Source organism: Lepeophtheirus salmonis, chromosome 8 (genome assembly GCF_016086655.4).
Source record: "Lepeophtheirus salmonis chromosome 8, UVic_Lsal_1.4, whole genome shotgun sequence".
In the NCBI taxonomy this organism is placed as follows: domain Eukaryota; kingdom Metazoa; phylum Arthropoda; class Copepoda; order Siphonostomatoida; family Caligidae; genus Lepeophtheirus; species Lepeophtheirus salmonis.
In genome coordinates, this window is record NC_052138.2 from 33,802,685 (window position 1) to 33,824,283 (window position 21,599).

A 21,599-nucleotide genomic window follows, 5' to 3' on the forward strand; every position below is an offset into this window, starting at 1 on the left:
GCCTATGGAGTTTTTATTTCAACTGAAAATGATTAAACAAGAACAACAAAAAAGCGGGTGTCCGATTTGCTCCATGTACAAAAACGGCTGCAAATATTGTTGTCGTGTCTGTGGCCATAGTTCAAAACATGGGATGGCCTAGATAAAATTAGAAGCGTAATACGTGGTTGGTTTGAAAAGTTTCCGATATAACAAAGATACAAACATTTTTTCAGATTTTTGTATTTTATTTTTCAACATGGTCTCCTTGTAACTCTACACACTTCTCTGGACAATGCTTCTATCTCTGTAATCCATCCAAATATTACTTGGCTTTTTTCCCCTGCAAAATAAAGACATACATTAGTATTATTATTCACTACCAAAATACGGTAAAACACATCTATATACCTTAATAAATAAAAATAAAAACAATCCACAATTGCAGTCTATTTAAAGCAATAAAATGTAATAGAAGTTTTATCAGATAATTACTGAATTAATAACAGGAATAAAATGCATAATTTTTTTTTTGTTATAAGATATTTCCAATTGATAACACTGATATTTGATATAAGAATAATATATCTTATATTATCTTAATGTAAAGAAGGTCAATTATTCCAAGGTCTAGTTACAGCACTTCTTAAAAAATAAAATCACTTCTAGCTCAAACCATTTTGTAACGGTTACAACAGTTCCTGTTTATAAGGAGAGTTGCAACATTTTACTGTTCGCATTCAAATACAATTAAAAAAAACCCACTTTTATCTGGACCATGATAAAACTATATTATCCATAAGTTCAATATTGAGCCGGTCCTTCCTCTCCACAAAAATGGCAGGGCAGACTTCACCTCTGCTGCCCATTGGATTTTTTGTTCTGTAGACACTTCTCACGGAAAAGGATATATTATCCAGATATTCAGTTGTGATGTAGCGACTCTTCTGTTTATTCAAAGTGGCGTCAACAGTGATGTTTTTCCCACTCAGAAAAGAGCAAAACTTTCTCCCAATTTTTGTTGGCCATAAGGAAATTTAGAATCTTGTTTGCTCTTTCAAACCGTCTCAGCTAGCTCTGTTAATTGATATCATGTCCTGTTGTCCTCCTATGTGATTTTGCATCAATGCCATTCCAGTTTGAAAATAATAAGCCGGATAAGATCAACCCTGTTCTTAGAGTAGGAGGAGACTGGATTCGGGTTGAACATCGTCTGCAACTGTCTAAATTGATAATAGTAAATACTAACGTGGACAAATAAAAATTTAACAAATAAATGTTTTCTATTTTTTGAATTATTTTGAAGATATACCATTTTGTAGTTTTTCCACAAATAGCATTTGAATGCAAACAGTAAAATGTTGCAACTCTCACTGTAAACAACGTAATGAACAAACACAAATTTAGAAAAACTGAACAATAGATTTGTGTTTCTGTGGAGACGGAGTTTTAAAGTTTGATTTAACTAAAATCATTTGGGAAATGACTCTTGTTATTGTTCCTCGAATTTAAAAGAAGCGCCTCCTATTAAATTTTGGAGTAACAATGTCCGTAGCGTCATTTTTATTGAGTAATATATTTTCATAATAATATATCCTACAGAAAGATAATTGAAATATTCTTTATTTATAAATTGTAGAAAAATAATCAATAGATATGAAACTGTTGTTGCTTTACTTTATGGAAAAATAATTGCATACTATTTCCTTCTTTTCATTTCTCACATATACAATAATTAAGACTATTTAATTATTGCATCACATGTAAAAGTTTTCAACAAGAAATAATTATAACTATTCCATAGTGGTTTATTTTTACTACTGGTCTACAGTATAACTTTATATATACTCGTATGTATAACTACAACAATACTCACTTAAACTGATGTTAATCGGTATATTGATTAAGTCGCCCATTTTTTTGGAGTTGAGAACCTGAGGAGTGAACTTTCTTTTCCATATCGTTTTTTTAAATGTTCTGTTAAATGGTCAAATGGAGTTGCACTGATTATATATAAGTAAATATTATAATTTAACAATAACTCCATCTGATCTAGGAATTACATATACAGGTTGACCCATAAATCTGAGGAGAACAAATTCAACTTCATATATCTCCTTGAAAGATTTGTATTTTTTAATTTTAGGTGTTGTATATCATTTACGTAGCCTAAATTTTTGTTTGTTGTTAATTAAAAAAAATATTTAAATTTTTTTGAGCCTCTAATGACGACATTATGACCCCAAATCGCACCATTATTTCGTTTTATTCAGAAGTAAAGTACTGTAGGGCACAAAGGCCCAAAAATACCTAAATGTGTCCAATTCATCGTTTCACAACACAATGAAGCGGTACCAGGAGACACCATGTTTGATTGAGGCAACAAGGTCGAAGATCAACTTCAAAAAAGAAGTGCTCAATGAGAAAGATGGCTCATCAGGCTAGTGTGTCTTGAGAGGTCAGATATAACCTGAAAATGAAGTCGTATTCTCTACAAAAGCAGCAGTTTCTTAATGAGACCACAATGGCCAAGAGAATGAGAAATTCTTCAATTCTTGTACGCACGTATTACATAAAAATATACTTCAAGAAATAAATATTTGTGTATTTTTTTGGCTGTTGACGTTGTCCTCAGACTTATGAGTCACCCTGTACATTAATTATATTTCAGTTTCGAGGAACGAGGCGAGACACAAGTCTAAGTATATTGAGTTTATGATAATATTTTCTCTCCAGCGTGTTGTACTTTGAGCTTCGTCATTGTATTGCTATAATTATTATTTAGTTTCTAAGGATTGAACATCCTTTTCTACTTCCCAAAGCTATTATTGGTGTATACAACACCGGATTGAACATTTGCCCAACATCATACAAGATGGAGAGTAACTCTGAATATTTGTTGTAGAATTATAATTGTAAGTCCTTTTTGGACTCGGAGTAGAAATTGAGAATCGAAATTGGAATAAATCTAAACAAATTTTCTTCTCACCCTTGTCTCTTATTACAATTGATTGTAGCTGATCTCATGAAACACCATGACAGCATAGCTGTTCTCCTTCAAAGCATTCTTCCGATTGTTGCGGTTACCATGTTTAATTACTGTTTCTTAATTTTTTTCTTTAATATGCCCAAATTCTATCGATTAGCATAACTACTTATATTACTGATTTGTGTACATAAAAATTTCATACCTACTGTGATGTAACAACTTTTATAGTAGAATAAAGATTTAAAAGAAAAATATATGTTATCCGATGAAAATAAAATATAAATGTCTCATTATGATATTTTAAATAACTTTAAAAAAATAAAAATCACATGATGTTACGATTATTTCCTCTATAATCTTAATGACTATCATGGATTATAATAAATCTTAAATCATATCAAGCTTCGTTATTAAGATTGAAAAGCATAATAATCCTTATTTGCTATTATAACATTGCTTATCGGAATGACAAAGTAGGATATTTATTTTTCTTCATATTAAAGATATCTACATTGTTTGTTGAGTTTTCTTTAGGATTTTTTTTTAGTTAAACATCTGATCGTCTTTCTATTTCCAAAATAGCTAAATCTTGGTCTGCATTTTTTTAATTATATGTCACATTACATTAATTGCAAAATTTAAAACAAGTGAATGAAATCTGCAAAATATCCCTGTCAATACAAAATAAAGACTGGATTATTTTTTATTTGAAATTAGTGTAAATAATATTTGTACTCGTCAGTTAATGATCTATCATTTCTATGATAAATTCGTTAATAAATCAGTCGAAGGCACTTCAAATTACACTTGAAGGTTGCATTAAATTTTGAATAACAATTTGAAAAAATAATATTATATATTTCAATGCATAAAAAGTCATATATTATTAGATAATGTGTAACAAATCAAATAAAGGAAACTAGATCAGGGGTTCTCAAACTCTGACATGCGGACACTTAAGTGTAGGAAAAAGGGGTCAATTTTATAATATAATGGTTAAAATATATTCTTTTTTTTCGAAATAGGTCTCCAAATTTTGCATATACGGATTGCTTCATTAAAACCTGAACATTTTGAAATTTAAAACTGAAATAAATTTAATAAATTAATCAATAATAGAATTTCAAAAAGAATAATATTTTAAAAAGATATGTGTCTGAGCTCTTTTAATTATTAATGTAGCCATCCTTATTGTTAAGGATTGCTTCCAGGTGGCGGCTGAAGGCCTGGCACCCGCTGTGACTGTAGTCCCTTGTCATGGTGTCCAAGTGCTGGCCGACAGTTGCTTGGAGGGATCCGTGTTTGAATGACGGACACTGCAGGCCTTTATCTCAATATGCACCCAAAAGTTCTAGTTGAGGGTTTCGCATCACGCCATTATAGGGGCCAAAACTTTCAAAATAGAGTTAAATAAAACTCAAGAGACTCACTTTTAACTCATTCAAAAGAGTCTTGCAACAGAGAAGATAAGTTTCTTTCTTTGCTGGTTTCAAGGGTGGCCTCTCTACCCTCACAAGGGCATTCCAGCTACTTTTTCATATCTGTATGAACATTCTGGTCTGAAACACCGAGACCTTTTTCATAGTCCCTTATTGAAGTGAGGGGATTGGCCTGGGCTGTTTTCTTTTCACTCCTTCCCGCCCAGTTTGACATTTTTGACAGAGTCCTTCATCCTTCAGACTTGATGACAGCGTTGAGGATGGTCTTGAAGACGCCCAACTGCTTTGAGGGTGAGAATGGAAATTTGTCGAACATGTGCAAGTATCATTTTCTCGACTTGTACGTAACCAAGAGGGCTTAGGTTTGTTTTATTTGTAACTAATTGTTTATGTTTTAATATATTGAAATATGCATTTCTTTTAATTATTCAACCTCAATTAATTATTGAATGAGTAAGTGTTCAGATTTCAATGTCCCAGGTAGTGTTTTGGCTGAAATTGTAAAATTAAATAATGGCGGTAAGGGAGACAAAGAAGTTTTGTAGTAGAAACCGGAGACAGTTGCAACACTAAACATCAAGAAAAGTTCCTTTTTTTTATCATCAAAAAGCTAGAACCTGTAAAATTTACATCCAAATCTTATAATTTTATGCAGATTATTGTAAAAAGATATAAACTCTTTTATCAATTTTTCTTATTGATATCGGATATAAACTGTTTTTAAAGGAGAAAACTATTTTTTTGTCTTATAATTATTATTATAATAGTGCAATAATTTTGTCATTATTTGAATTATTGAATTTTTGGTATTAGTTGATACAATTTTATAAAAACCAAAATCACACTTACTGACAAGACATTTGATATATTGTAAGGTTGAGTACGAAGAAAACAGTTATAACAGATGTCCTTGTATTTTGTATTATTTTATATAATTGAACTTCACATCAAAAAAATATTTTAGGCAGAACTGGTCCCTGAAGAGTTTTTTGAGAGTAAATATTTCCTATCTATAATACTGATAAGTGATCTATCAGGTGCTTGGAAATTGTGTACATGATTTTTTTTTTCAGGAAGCAAACTAGTTGATAAAGTCATCCTTCAGTAATTCCTTCGTGGTCTTCTCAAGAACTTCCAGCCCCCTTGAGCCTCCTGATTAGCTTTGAAAAGTTTGGATTCAATCATAAGTTGTTTCCCTTTAACCTACACAGGTGCGCTGGTCGTTATTAGCCTCCCTGATCTTTTTTTATCTCTGAAACTCGTTGTCTCCCTTCTTCAATATGTCCCTAATATTTTAAAATATGCTCACGCACACACTATAGCTCTAGGCAATGTCCTTGAGCTTAGTACCTGCATCAATCTGCTGTGCAATTTTTGTGCCTAGAGCCTCCATTTTCCATCATTTCAGCAAACTGCTTTTAATACTTTGATGTAGAAATATTTTAAATTTATTTACACAAATCTTGATAAAAATTATCTTTCTCTTTCACAACATGATGTATGAGTCTGTCAAGTCTCATCTGCAGAACTTCCACGCACATGCTATAATATAAATCTTTTAAAAATTCATTTAGTATAATGCATTAAAATTTATTCATTCAAAATCATAGAAAGTTTTATTGTTTCTATATCACAAGAATTGTTTTTCCTAATTTGTTAAATTTTTAACTAAAATGCGATTTTTTTAAACTGCTGTTACCGTCCCTGCCTACGGGATAGTTAAAATATTTGTTGTGCCACATTCAAATTCAATTGTAGAAAAACTATTGACTTGTAGGTATAAACCTAAAAAAACTGAAACAATAGCAGTTTGTCAAAATATGTCTATAAAATATTACGTAATTAATATTGATAAGGTGAAAAATATATTTGAGATTTCATAGTTTTTATTTTTCTAGATTGGTTTAGTATTGTTGTTTATAATATTTCTATCTCATAATTGATGTATAATTTTGGATAATATTATAGCTTTTGAGTATAAATTTGTTCATCAAAAAAGGGTAGAAAAAGGCTTTTGTTTTCCCTCATCTTTTACAACTTTATCAGGGTTACTATAATAATATGATTGCCGAACGTTTACATAATCAGTTATGAAATGGATATCATCAGCTGTTCAGGTGGTATGTTTCCCATAGTTATATGAGTATTTTGTATGTATGTATATATTAATAATAATGAAACACCTGCTAACAAAAGAATTGTCCTCAGCCCACATACATACGTTCATATCACATTAAAAATAATGTGTATATTTATGGAAGAACAACTAATTGGTAAAATGTCAACATGTTTTGTTAGAAAACAAAATAAAATGCAAAAAGTTTTACGTGTCGTCATAAGTCATCATCCATTTTGAATACATGAACAGCCAGCATACCTAGCACATATCAAAACCTTTGGCAAAATAAGTTTTGTTTCATCAGAAGGCTTAACCCTGCATTAGTGAACTGGGATATTACAGATCCTAAGATTTATAAAAATGCTTCTCATTCCTTTAAATCTACATTTTATGTCCGAATCTTTGGCTTTGAAACATTTAATCAGATTATATGCAAATCTTTGTTTAACTTTATAAAGCCTGGTTTACGATTTACTTTTAAATTAATGTATCGTGAATTTAATTAGTTATTTAGCCTAAAAGTCTTTACTTTTTATTTACTGGATTATTTTTTTTTAATGTGAGATGTGCTTACAAAGGTAGCTACAAAATTACAATATTGTAGTTATAATTTTATTTAAAAACCACCTCTACATAAATGATGAATAATCGTGAGATTTCTGAAATTCCCAATTAAGTAATAAATATTTTTATCAAAATTAAGAACTTAATGCTTTATTATAAGAATATTCAATTATAAGTAAATTTTAGCTGGAACAACGGACAATGTAGAACCATACATTATTGCCCTATGAACTCTTCCATATTGCTGTTATCATTTTTCGTGGAGTCTTGAAGGAAGAGGTTGAGTTCATTAAGGCAAAAGGGCTGAGATGTAATAGGGAAAGGAAGATTTATTTGCCATATCCGCTGATTGGCTAATTTTTACTCTGCCTAATCATTTCGTTGTCTTACTAAATCAAATACTGCATAGAAAATGAAATATGAAGATATGTTTGAGAAAAAAATGAAAGACTGGATAGAAAATTAAAAGAACATCATTGTGAGGGAATCTTATACTATAAGTCCGAGTCAAGTCCTAAATATTTGGTCACAAATTCAAGTAAATTAATATTTTTATAGAGTCTAGTTCAAGTCCTCTGAAAATAATATATTTTAAAAGGTACTTTAAGTTACATCCAGTGAAATAATTGAAATGTATTTGAGTCCAAGTCGAGTCCTGTGGTTTAGCTTTTGAGATCAAATCAACTTTTGAGTTTGTTATTTGTGAGCAAGTCCAATGGCAAATCTTGAAAAAAGGGGATTGAGTCTAAGTCCCCACTTCTGGTATGAGGTGTATAGCATCAAAAAAGATTCCTCAAGACTTTAAAAATTCGCAAAATTGATGCAAAATAATCAAATTCAATGTGATGTCGGAACTTTTAGGTAGAACTTTCGGGTTTGTCCTTCAGTTGAAGAGAATAGATGAATGTCCTGGAGTAATTTGAGATTTAATTATGTTGTGACAGATTATGTTTTGCATGGATATATTCAAAGCTCCACCATTGTGAAAGATCTAGACTTACTTTGGGCTTACAATACAATTAACCATGGATAAATAATCTTAATTAGATGAATAATGAGCAAAAATGAATGTATTTTATTTTTCTTGTAGATATAAAAATCATAAAATAATAAATAAATGTATTCATGTAATTGTTGAATGATAGAATTAATGACTCCAGAAAAAGTAAAATATTTAGTAAATATTCTTTTTTTGAAAAGTACTACAGCACAATATTTTGTCTAAATTAAATATTTTTTTTAAAAGAAATAAACACAGAATCAAGATATTTAGGAAAGGTATTTATGTACATATATCGATTCATTCTTAAGTGATTTTGTGTAAAATATAATCCAAATCAGACAAAGGAAATATGGCGAGATAACTAATTCATGGAGGGGAATAATATTTCATTTTTGAAGCTTTATGCATTCTGAGTTATCAATACTTCTTTACATTTGGAGGTAAATAGAACATAAGGCTCCCGAAAAAATGAACTTGTGTATCAACAACATACATAATTTGGGTACATGCATATTTATAAAATTATGATGCAAGTAGCCTAGGAACAGCTCTGCAAAAAACGTCTAGAGGTTGCGGTATATTAATAAAGACACCAAGCAACATAAATGGCTTTAATAATAGAATAGAACTGATTTTTTTATTTTCTTAGTGAACATTTAAGAGTTGTAGAGAGTTATTATTATCCGAGACTTCATAATTATAGACCATATTTAATTATCACAGTAATATAAATAATAAAATGAAATAAATCGATTTGCAAATATCAGATAATTATAATTAAATGAGGTTAGAGAATTGATCATTTGAAAACCACGAGTCTAGAGCATACAACTGTTGATATTTCCTTAACACATATCATGATGAATTGAAGCGGAGCAGTCTGGAGATACTTCACACTATCTCTTGGCTAATATTACAAATCTTGAGAGAGAAAGAAACAAAGAATCCTATATTTGATATGATATTTATATAGGTATAGGATTAGATTGAGGATATCTCATTCTATTTATAAGAGTTGGAGTGAGTCAGAGGCACGGATATGACTCCCTTAATACCACCTTCTCCTGTAAGTTAAGGAGCATCTGCACAGTGAACGATTTTCCCATTAGAGGAGATTAAATTTAATGAGTAATTTTTTAAAGAGGCTAGATGTCTTGAACATGAAGTTGAAGAGAGGATCTGAAGGGGTGCGGATTGGATATCCGAAATGGAAAAATGTGAATCATAGGACACGGGAAGAATGGGTCGATGCGTAACGATACATCCAAATGTTTCCAACGAAAGATCCATCCAAATCACTGTGAATAAAAGGTGATTCTACCAGTACCAAAACTTTTCTTCTCTTCTCTCACCTCCCTTCCTCTGCCGAATAATGCGTATTTCGTACAAACAAGGATGAAAAGGTTTTGTGAATGAATAAGGAAGATATTAACAGCATCCTAAGCCTAAGTAGGAGAGTGAACACAAAAGTGATGCAATTAGGCCGAAAAGCAGAGTTTATCCAATAATAATTGAGCAATGGCAAAAGGGGAATAGGCCAATAGGAAAGAGGCGAAGTGGAACTATGATTTCATAATTATATTTTTGCCCATTTTCCCGATGCTCTATCAAAAATTTACCTAATATCTTCAATGATTCAAAATTGAGGTGGTTGAGATTATGGACATTGTGAAGTGCTCCAGGAGCCTCATTTTTAAGGTGGACAAAAGAGGATGGAAAACATCTCTCAAGGGAAGAAGGAAGTGGGGGACACAACTTGAAAAAATCTCAAAGTTTGACGTGGACAAGGGGACAGTCAGGAGGGCTCTGAAGGAGGACTTTGGGTTGTCCTCATACACAAGGAACCCACACTATCTGTTGACGGATACTTTAGAGGAATGGAGCTGCAGAGATACAAGTAAGTACGTGCATGGATCAAGGCAAATGGATCCATAGTAAAAATTTTCTCTGACGAGAAGATTTTCACCGTCGACAAGGTCTACAACCATTGGAACGACTGTTGGCTCAGATATCATCAGAGTAGGTCAAGGGGTACAAAACATCCGGCCCAAACAATGGTACTGGGTGTAGTGGCGTCCGACAGCAAGAAGATGCCTACCTTCTTTTTTAAGGCTGGGGAGAAAATCGGACAAGAGGCCTTCTACAAGTTGCTGAGGTTCACCATACTGGCATGTCTCTAGGCCACCTATCCAGAGGACAATTATGTGTGGACCCAATATGGTGCAACCTCACACACATTGGCTAAATGTCAGAAGTTCTGCACCGACAACAAGGCTGATTTTTGGCCCAAGGACATTTATTTGGCCATCCTCTCCGCCGGATTTGAACCTGTTGGACTTTGTTGCATGGGTCACTTTGGAGAGGGAGACTAACCAGACATTTCACCCGAACGTGGACTTTCTGAAGGCCACCATTGTGAAGGAGTAGAACAACTTGTTCAAGAAGTTATTATCAACTACTGCAAAGATTTGCACAGCCGTGTGGAGGCTTTTATTGCTGCTGAAGCAGCCATATAGAGTGAACATGCTCACAAAGGTCGTGTCTCAAAGTTTTTTAAAAAAAACTTAAAAAAATTATTTAAAAAAAAAAATTATGGACATTTTTCTAATATCAGTAATTCAGTCCACGTTTTGCTTCCGAACCCTCTATAAATCTTATATTTAAGATCGATAAATTTAATTTTTCTTTTTGTATTGGTCGCCTGTATAGTCCACAAAATAGTATTAGCAATATTTGTTTAAATTGATACAGAAAATATGTCCAAAAGGGACATTTTTTTTTTGTAATTGGAGTATATTTAGATTGATTAAAAAGTATGTTAATTATATCATTATGTATAATTTTAAGTACAACAAAAGTTTTAAACAAGAAATTCAACAAAATTTCATTATTATAAATGATTTTTAGTTATATGTATATGGATAAATTAACAACTCACTACTGTCTAAATTTTTATTAGCCATCCCAGAAAATATTGAGAGGGGAAATGAGCCTTTTATCTTTATGCCAAACCGTCTCTGATTTAGTGGAAGTTATTTTCAAGTTTAAGTAAATATAGCAATATTATAGTTCCAAACTTTAATTTAAAATATAAAATGGTTATGTTTTGGACAAGTGCAGATTTTTCTTTCGCTACTGCTTCGTGATTATTTTTCAAAATGGAATTAAGACTGATTTGTTGTGTAACATTATATCTTAGTGTGCTAAAACCCATTTGAATTATCTGAAGCTATAGTATTGGCACAGATCATTGGCTTTCGCTTCAAAAATCTGCTTCGGAATAATTTAGGATCATGTAAAGAGGATTTGAATGCTTTCATCTTACAATTCTATTTAATTCCGGTTTATCACCTCGAGTGTTAATTCTCTCCGTTGGTATCTTTACAATAAGTAAAATGTATTTATTGTCGCTTATTTCTTTTTTTTTTCCTCTTCATGTGTCGATATTTTTTTATTTTTTTAGTGACAATTAGTTATGGATCAAAACATTGTCTCAGTTACTCCAGAGGACAAGGCTCCTCTTGGAGTAAATAACCCCTTTCTTGAGGATAAAGGCAAGGACACAGTTTTCTTTGATTCCTCAGTTAGAAACTCCGTTGCCAATATGGCAACGCTAAATAAATTGAAAACAGTGTGGTTTAGTAGTGTTGTTAACAAAAAACCTAAAGAAAACTAAAGTTACTAATAAAAATTATCAACATTTAATATCATATAGTCGAGCTGTCAACTCAAATTTTCAAAAAAGGCCCTACAATGGTCTTTTGTCAGACTGTACAGTTAATGACTCTAAAGGATGGAAAAATTTATGTCGATTTTCTCAGATAATTGATAAAAGATATCCGTTAAGTAAAACAAAATGTATCCAGGCAATCTTGCTTTTATTGCAAAATAGGGTTTGAAATTTAACCCAAGTGAAGTACACAGCATTAATTAGGACATACTTCATTGTCCTCTCATTATAACCCAGGAAAATATTCCTATGGAGAGACTAACGAACTAGAGTATATTACCGGTTGAGATTGATCTTAAAGACGAAAATGGCAATCCTTTCAAATTTTCCCGGAATTGCCGCAAACTCATCCTTTCTAGGGATTGAGACCACGTCTTTGTAATAAAACTCAAGCACGCCTATAGAACAGTATGTCAAAAGGCAATGCAATCTGCTTGATCCTTTCTGTGAGGTCAACTCTTTTTGCATTGGAACTTCACCAAAGACAGTGAGCAGACAGCTGATGGTATTACTTCGCCGTAACAGTTAGTGGATAATGGGACTCAAGAAAGTTGCATTGTTGATAATAATATGGAATTTTCGTGGACAAAAACAAGAGAAAAAAACTCACTTAAAAACGAAGCAACAGCGTACATTTCAAACGAGCGCGATAAAGTTGAATCAGAATGTGTTGATCTGAATGTTACCTCGCATGTTGATAGACTATAGTCATCTACAATCATTCAAACCATTTTAAGCTTACAGAACCTTCTCTAAAGGAGTTTGTGACGTCCTTTACTCAACCCAGATCTCAATCATTAAACAAAAGGAACAGACTTGATATAAACAGCAAAACAGTTTCAAAAATCGATACTTTGAACCAAAAGAAAAAGACGAGAAACGATTCAACTCATTAAATGATTGATAATCAAATGAAAGATAATGAAAAATAGGACTTTTAGCTATTGCAATATTATTGAAAAGAATATGGGCATTGGAAAGATCCTGTCACCAAATGCAAGAAGGGGTAAGAATAGCTTATCAAGCAATTATTTAACAAAAGATTGTTATCATTTTATCCAGATGTTATAAGTCTTCAGGATATCAAAGCTAAAGTATCCTCGTCATGTATGGATGATTGCGTCTTCTGTCGTCCAAGACAGTTTAACTTTTATTTTACCGGCTAGTGTTCAAATAGAGAAAGTTTTTTTCTTGGTTTCTAAATCTCTTGGTGATCCCATATATACCAAATCCTATTCAAATGTGAGTGACTTGCATAAAATTTTAATATCCAATGAACATACTTAATTTGAATTTGTTAATCCTTATGGTCCTAATGTAAAGAGTCAATAATTCTTCCAGGTCATCATAAACAATTCCAAAGGTAATAATTTATGAATATTCCTCATAGGTTACCTTGACCTACATTAAATGAGCAACTCATATCTGGATAAACTTATATGTGAATTAAATTTGATATAATAAAAGCCCTAATGATAGTGTGTTAGGGAGAAAAGGCACATCAGTGTCACAAATAGATTTAGCACTTGCATCAAAATTTATCTATAAAAATACTAAGTATGCCTTCTACCGTTCTAAACCATTGTCCAATCACAAGATGACAGTTGCTGGTTTTGTTCTCAAAGCTTCTTCAAAGCCCGGGAAACTCCCTTTGTGGTTGATCGATGAAGAAAAATGAATAAATAAAATGAAAACTAACCTAACAAATAGTTTAATTCTTCATTTTTTATAAAAAAAAAGTTATGCTTTCCCTTTAACACACAATATATTGTACTCCTAATGATTTGAATAATAATTTCGAACGTACCTTGAACATGGGTTTAATTTTTCAATGAAATATAACTTCTAACTTTTATAACGCCTTCCAGATTGCGGAAACCCCCGAGTTAGAAGGGAGGGTTAAAATAAAAAAGAAAATAATCCATCCAAAGGATTAAAACCCTTACCAATAAAAATAATTACTCAGCTTTAGTAATAAAGAGAATAGAGCATGGGGTAAAACTTTAGAAAAGCAGGAGGACATTGATTTGTCCTTTTGTAAAAACCTTCCTGATGTTAGTTGGTGTGATAAGAAGTAATTTCCGTAAAAGAAAAAGGAATAGAACGTCTACCTTCTCTAACGAGATATTATTTGAATATATTAGGAAAAACTTTAAAGACAATAAGGGCTCTGGTCTATATGGAATTGGGCGAAAGATATTTACGACATGCAGAGAAGAGATCGTCTTGTATTGATATAAAATGGAAAACTTTATGGAAAAGAAGAGATATCCGACATACACTATTGCTTAAGGACAAATTGTTCTTATCCTACAAAAAGGAGATGGCTTAAGCCTTGACAATTGTTCAAAAACTGTACTTAACAAAACAGACATATACTTGCCGGAGTTATAGAAAGTCAGATTGAATCTATTCTAAATAAAAAGATAGGCCCAGAGCAAAAATGGTTTTTAAAACAAACAAAAATATCTGAAATTTCCCGGAATATTCAGACAACGATTGAAGTAGTGAATATAAACAATCGCCTTGGAGCAACTATTGCGATAGATTTTTCAAAAACATTCAATTCCTATTTATTCTCACATTTTGAGATCCGTTAAAAAAATATACCAAGTTGTTTTTATTAACCCTATCAGGGCATTTTTATCTACAAGATCATCGACAGTAACGGTTGGAAGTAAGGAGAGCAGACCAATTTACTCGAGTAAAAGTTGTCGGAAGGGTTGTCCTTCGGCCCCCTGGCTCTTTGTACCTGAATAGTAGAACTAAGAACCGGTATGACAAAAAATATATAGGATTTGGTGTCAGCTTAGAAATATTAAAAATCTTATAGATCTATATCCCGATGATGTGACCGTGATAATAAAAACAAACTCAGAAGCTCAATTACATAGGAGAAAATAAATTGTCTTATCTTATTTGACAACTTAAACAAAAAAGAGAGGATTGAAAATCGATAAAACAAAGTGGCTTATGGCATATGGGAAAAGTTTTGAATATCTCATATTGTTCTACCAAACAAATTATAACAGGGTTAGGCATTAAATGGGTGGGTTCTGCTTCCTCAGAATTTAAATTCGGTGGAACTAAAAACAAGAGTCAATAATTTTATCTTAGGCTGGCGTAATTTTAACATTAAAAAAGAATAGACCTTTATAACACTTTTATTATTCCAAATGTTTTGTATAAGGCTATCTCTGTACCAATATGGGTGAAGGATGGCATATTAGAGGAAATTTTTTGTTTGGAAAATCTTTTTCATAAGAACTACATTTTGGCATTAAAGAGACCAAGAAATAGATTAGATAGAGGGCTCAAATCTTTTGTGGACATAATAACAAAAATTTATTCAAAAGTTTTTGTTGATATAACTAAGAATCCCAAAATAGAGTGGATATATGTGATAACATCAAGTCCGTACTATGAATATCATATACTTATAATTAATCTTATAAACGGATGTATCAAAGACTTTTCACCTTTACTTGCTGCAACACAAAGGGACTCCTACAGACGATTGTGGAACGACCGTAGATATTATTCATAAGAATCATGGAGTGAAACATTTTTCTATAAATTACGGGGCCCTGTGTCTTTGGAATGTGAGGCACTCACAAAAAATCAGATAACAATACATCATATTGGTGTTGACTCTTTTATTTAATTTTTTTTTTTACAGGGAAGTTTACTTTTCCTTTCATTAGACATGCCATGCTACACAAATTGCTCGTTCATTGGCATTTGAAAATTAATTTTTCTAATTCCGAAGAGGACTCTGCGTTGTCAAAGTGTAATGGATGGATGAAGGAATTAAAGCTATCTAGTAATTGGATGCCTAGGATTATTTCTTCTACTTCCCAAATAGCTGATGGAAGAAAATTCACAGCTCAATTTCAAATAGCCACAATAGTTATGTTTTTCACCAGTCAGTTTAAAGATTGTGGTAAATTATTCAACACTATTAGACCCACTTTTTCGGAATGTTCATAATTTCATATTCTGAGATTATTTATTAGTTTAAACCTGAGTGGTCTGGAGGACAATCACGTATAATTGTGGAGATAATTCGATTCGGCGTGTCATCAGAAAATAAAGAAAGTATTCTTAAAGCTAGGTCGATATTAAATGTTAATTTAGGAAAACCTGTGGTTTCAGAGGATATTTGTGCTTTTAATTTCTGCAGTGGCAATATATAGTACGTTCGAATTGAAGATCCCTAGAACGATTGAGAGTGCTTGAGAGTGGGCCTCGGATATCATTAATGAAACCCATCAAGAAAATTTTTGACTTTGCAGAAAATACTCAATTTTTTTTTGAAAGAGCAAAAAACAAAAAACTAAAAAAACGAGCCAGTTGTTAGATTAAAAGCAAATTTGCCCTTAATGTTAATTGTTAGTATTTATTGATTTTAGATTCTAATGTTATAAGATTAGATATAGGAGTATTTAATATTTTTAACCCTTAATCTGGTGAAAAAATTTTAAACTATAATTTTTAATTATGTTTTGCATATGTATTTTCACTAGATAATTTTATATAACTCTAATTTTTATAAATTATTTACTGTCTAAATCAAATTTTAATAAAAATACCCTTTTTTGCCCTTTTTTCTATTTCATGTCGACTTTAACATACTAAGAACAAATTTACTTTTTTTAAATCCTTTTGAAAAGTTCACATTTAATAATAATCAAAGAACTTACCTATTTCTTTTTCATAATGTTCTTGAGTCGGTAAATTTAAAAGAAAAAGATATAATAAATTGAATTTATAAAATAAGATATCCGAATCCAATTTTAAATATTGATATAAAACATGATAGAATGAGGAAATAAAGATTGTATTTTTAGTGATACATTGAATAATAAAAAAAAACATTTTTCTTCATAGGTAAATAAACTATAACTTTTATTTATATAACAAAAAAAAAAGTTGTATGTACAGGATAAGGACTCAAAAATTAGAAAACTTTAAAAGCTGTTTTAATTTCTAATTGTTTTTTTTTATGCATTTTTATAGAAAACTTTGGAAGAAATATTGGTAATTCAACAATTTTCTACATTTTTTATTCAATATGTCTTAATGATGGCTTAAATACCAGGACAAACAGAAGAACAGGAGGCCAGGATAAAGTCCGAGGATAAGTTGTTCCAACTCCTTCGTGATCATGGTCTTCAGCGAATCGATATTTGGTTGAGAAGCACTGTTCATCTTGCCTCCAATACTCACCAAACAGCAAAGTACAGGGGATTCATGTTGGATTAGGACATAATTCGGCCAGCCAGAAGGTAACCATGTTCTTCCTGCAGAAATACTGCACCTTCTTGGACATGTGTGCCGAGATGCAGTCTTGGGTAAACAATTACTTGTCCCTGGGGAACCTGCTCTTCAACCATGGCGAGACATGGTACCTAATGACCTTGTAGTAGACATCTTTCTCGTTGGCCTTGAAGAAGTAGGGGGCATGTTGCTGCTGTAGGACAACACAATACCAAGGACCATGACCTGACCTGAGCTAGATGTCTGGTCCTGCAGATTTCCTCGAACGTAGCTCTTGATTCAGCCAAGATTCTATCTTTTCTCCTGTTCAGAATAGCGTCCACAGTCTTCTTGTTGGAGATCGACTTGTGCCCAGAGAAGTTACAAAATTGTTAAATTTTTAGAACTGAAGCTGTACTCAACCAATAGGTGTTGTCGAGAAAATTGGCATCTTGGACATAAAGGGGCCAAAAGTGTCAAAAAAGATGTCAAAAGGTTCATTCAAAATAGTTGTGTAACGGAGTAGAAGGGTTTTTCTAATTGCTGGTGTCAAAAGCGGTGTCTCTCCCCTCACAATGCTCTTTCTATCCACTTATTTGATAGTACTCTGGACAGTTTGCTGTGAATCCCCGAGATCTCTTGAATGGTCCCTCATGGACTTGAGGGGATTGACCTGGGCAATTTTCTTTAACTCCTCCGGGTCCAGTCTGGCCTTTTTTACTAAGTCTTTCTTCCTCTTCAACGTTTCGAACTTGCTGATACGTAGACGGTTGTCTTTGAGACGCTCAACTACTTGGAGTGCAGGAATGGAAATTCATCACTCACGTGCAAGTGTCATTTTCTTGACTTATACGTAAGCTAGAGATCACTGATTCTTTATCAAAATATGAATTAATTTCAATCATTCAACCTCATTAATTATTGAATTAGTATGTTTCCAATTTCAATGGACAAATCAGAAATCCAAAACTAAGTATCTAGGATTTGCCTATTTTTATGTCTACTGAGTATCTTGATAATGTGATTTTAAAATCTTAATGTATTTGATTGGGCTTTCCAGAAAATACCGTAAAATATCCGGTACGAAATCAAATGTCAATGTATCGTTCTTATCTGTTTTCCATTCAAAAGCCATGTATCTTGACACCGACGCAATACGTATGCCTCTTAACTCCATGTCATCCATTGGTTCGTTCAAGGTCAACTTTTTCGCAATATAAGACTTAGAGTTAAGTATGCCAAACCCGATTGCTTTAACTTTCTTCAAATGATTTAATTTATTTTTGGGGAGCCCAAACATAATTATGGGCAAGATATGGTTTGGTGAGGTGTTTTTATGACTTTTAAGTTCCATACAACAAACTTTCTCAATAACAGCAAAAAATGACACTCAGCCAAGGCATGAACAACAGAATTATAAACTTTACCACAGTCTTTAGAATAATCATAAAATTTTATACAACCCTAAGCGACTTGAAATTGGGCAGTTAATCTCTTGCCGTCGGCAATTTCTTTAGTTGAATTCATTATATGGCTTGTCCAGTCTTCTTTCAAACTTAGCATACGGAAATATTATCTACAAATCGTGATGGCTTCTGTTGAAACTTTTTTATTCTTATATATTACGTCTATTGTCGAGTTCGAGTCAAAACCCACATCGTTTAGCCACAAAATTATGTTAGCTGCCCCAATAAAAGAAGAAAATTGAACCATCTCCGTCATTTTCATTCCAAAACAAATCCATTTCCAAATCCTACTCGAAGAAATACAAGACGTCCAACCAACATTCAGGTTCACCATTAAGTTAAGAAAAATCTTCCTGTAAATTTTAGGCAATATAGTAAAAATTGGGGCAAGTCCACCTCCAAGAATATTTTTAATCTACAATACTAATTACAGATCTATATATATTAAAAATATTATTTCCTCTTAATGTACTAAAATAAATTTATTGTTAGTAATTTGAAGAGTTAGTTATGTATTCTTCAGAAAATATCATACACTCTAACTTTCTTTATTTATTACCGAAATAGCTGTTTTCACTTTTGCAACCACTTACAATCTTTTAGAATTTTTTTTTTAATGTACAATATTTTTTGTAAATTTAATTATTCTTAAATTTCAACAACCAACAAACTTTGGCAGTTTCGTAGAGTATTTGATAAATTAGCTAACATGACTAATTTTATTTATAAATACTAACTTTGGAATGAATTAATTGTTATGGTAATATATTTAATACTATTTATTTTTGGAAGCTAATCAGTCATTTTTGTGAAATTTACACTCGTGCTCAGTGGAAGTCTTAGTACACACATAAAATTTACAATTCAAAAAAAATAATTCTGAAGTTCGTAAATTTTATATACATAATTATTGTGAATAAATTTTCTAGTGGTCTATTTGATGTATACATGACGCTAACGCGAGATCACATAGGGATGAGTGTATGTAAAATTATACCTCGTGACTTTTTTTCTTTTTTGACGAATTATTAAAGTTTGGAAGTAGAATTTTATTTACTTACATCATTGTGTAACCTTTCCATGAAATATATAAATTCAAATTTACGTATACAGATAATTAAACCCTTTTTAACTTAGATATTATTTTTTAAATAAGAAAAAATATTTAAATGAGTCAAATAATATTCATTTTATTAATAGGTTAAAATGATGTAAAAAGTTATTCAATACTAATAAAAGAAACTTCAATATGAAAAAAAGATGAGAAATGTCACAATATATATAGACAATGGTGGAAATATTTTAAAGAAAAAAAGTACATTTTTGCTTTAGATTATTTGACACAAAATAATTACTCATAAACACAAATAAATACAGGGTTTATTTTTTCTAATGGCACGATTTTTTATGTTCGATCCAGAATGACATTTGTGCAAAATCCCAAAGGAGGAGTACCATCTTATCTCTGATCAAAGCAAGCTGAGGCAGTTGGAAAGAGGAATAAAGATTCTAAAATTTTTACAAGGCCAACAAAAATTCGGGCCAAGTTTTGCTCTTTTCTGATTATAATTTTTTTATGTCACATTGAAAAAAGGGGGACATCCACAACATCATAACCATGCCTCCAAACGATGTCTCAGCTTCAATTATATTAAATGATACCCAAAGGATCAAGCATTGAGATTATAAAATTAAATTAATGAAACATTGATTCTCAAAAAAAAAAAAAAAAAAAAAAATTCTATAATTTGTATTACGTAAGACAATTTCCAATAATGTTTTTTTAATTGATCCGATGGAGTTGCACTTATGAAGTATAATTAAACATAATATTATCACAATGACTCCCTCTGACCTTGGAATTGTATTTAAAGTATATATACATCAATTATATTTCCTTCTCTAGGAAGGACCAAGTATTGAACCTACGCTAATTGAGTTAAAAAGAATAAACTTTTACGTAGTTTGTTGTCCATTGAGCTACGTCGTTCATTTCTAAATTTTGTGGTTAAGGCTTCCTCAAGGTTAATGAAAGTTGTCCAGTTTAAATTGTTCAGTTTGCAGCTGTCTCTGCTAACCATAAATTAAATTTTAATAACACGGGGATTTTATTTTTAAAACTCCCTTAGATTTTAAGGTAAGCCACAAACACAAACTCAACTCATCACAAGCTACTTGATCAAGGTCGGTATTTTTAGAAAACATAAATATTTTTGATGACAAGGATATTTTATTCTGTTGATTTTAAAACCTTTTGCCCTATTCAAGGTTTTTTATTTAAATAAATAATAATTTTATGATTTATGCCAATTCATAATTATTTGTCAAAAGTGCAAAAACATGAATATACATTTACTGGTGTAATGTATGTGCATAATATAATTGGACAGCCACATGAAACAACAATGATGAAAAGCTCCAAACAATTGCGTTGAAGGCCCAACACTATACCGGGTGTCAAAAATTAGGTCATCAAATTAAGATTATTTTGTGTGGGTAATTTATTAAACAATTTAATAATATTGCAAAAGCATAATGGATACCTAAATCCCAATGCAAATAAAGTGAAAGAATACTAAAAAGACAAATTTGATCACATTTGGAATAATATATTTTGTCCTTTCTCTCTACCTGACCTTAACCCCCTTGACTTTACAATGTAGGATATGGTCGATGAGGTGGACTTTCTAGTTTTAAGACTCTGTATGGCTTCCCTAAGAGCAGTCACAGACCTCATAAAACGTCTTGACAAGCATTCTTCAAATAGTTAGAGTGATGACGTTCATTTTTTGTTTCCTTTCTACTTATATACGGACATAATTTGTTCATCACTGTCCATAATTCAAAAAAGTTATTATTAAGTACCCTCCAGTTTACCGATAGTATTTGTGTTTTTGATTACGCCAAGACTAGGTAATTTTTCTCTAGTTACGATTAAATTAAAGATTGTCTGTTTAGCTTTTGATGAGTTGTTATAGAGCTATAAGTCCAAGTCCTCGTTGGAATCCGAGTCGAATTTAGGATCAACATCGCTGTAATTCCTATTTATAT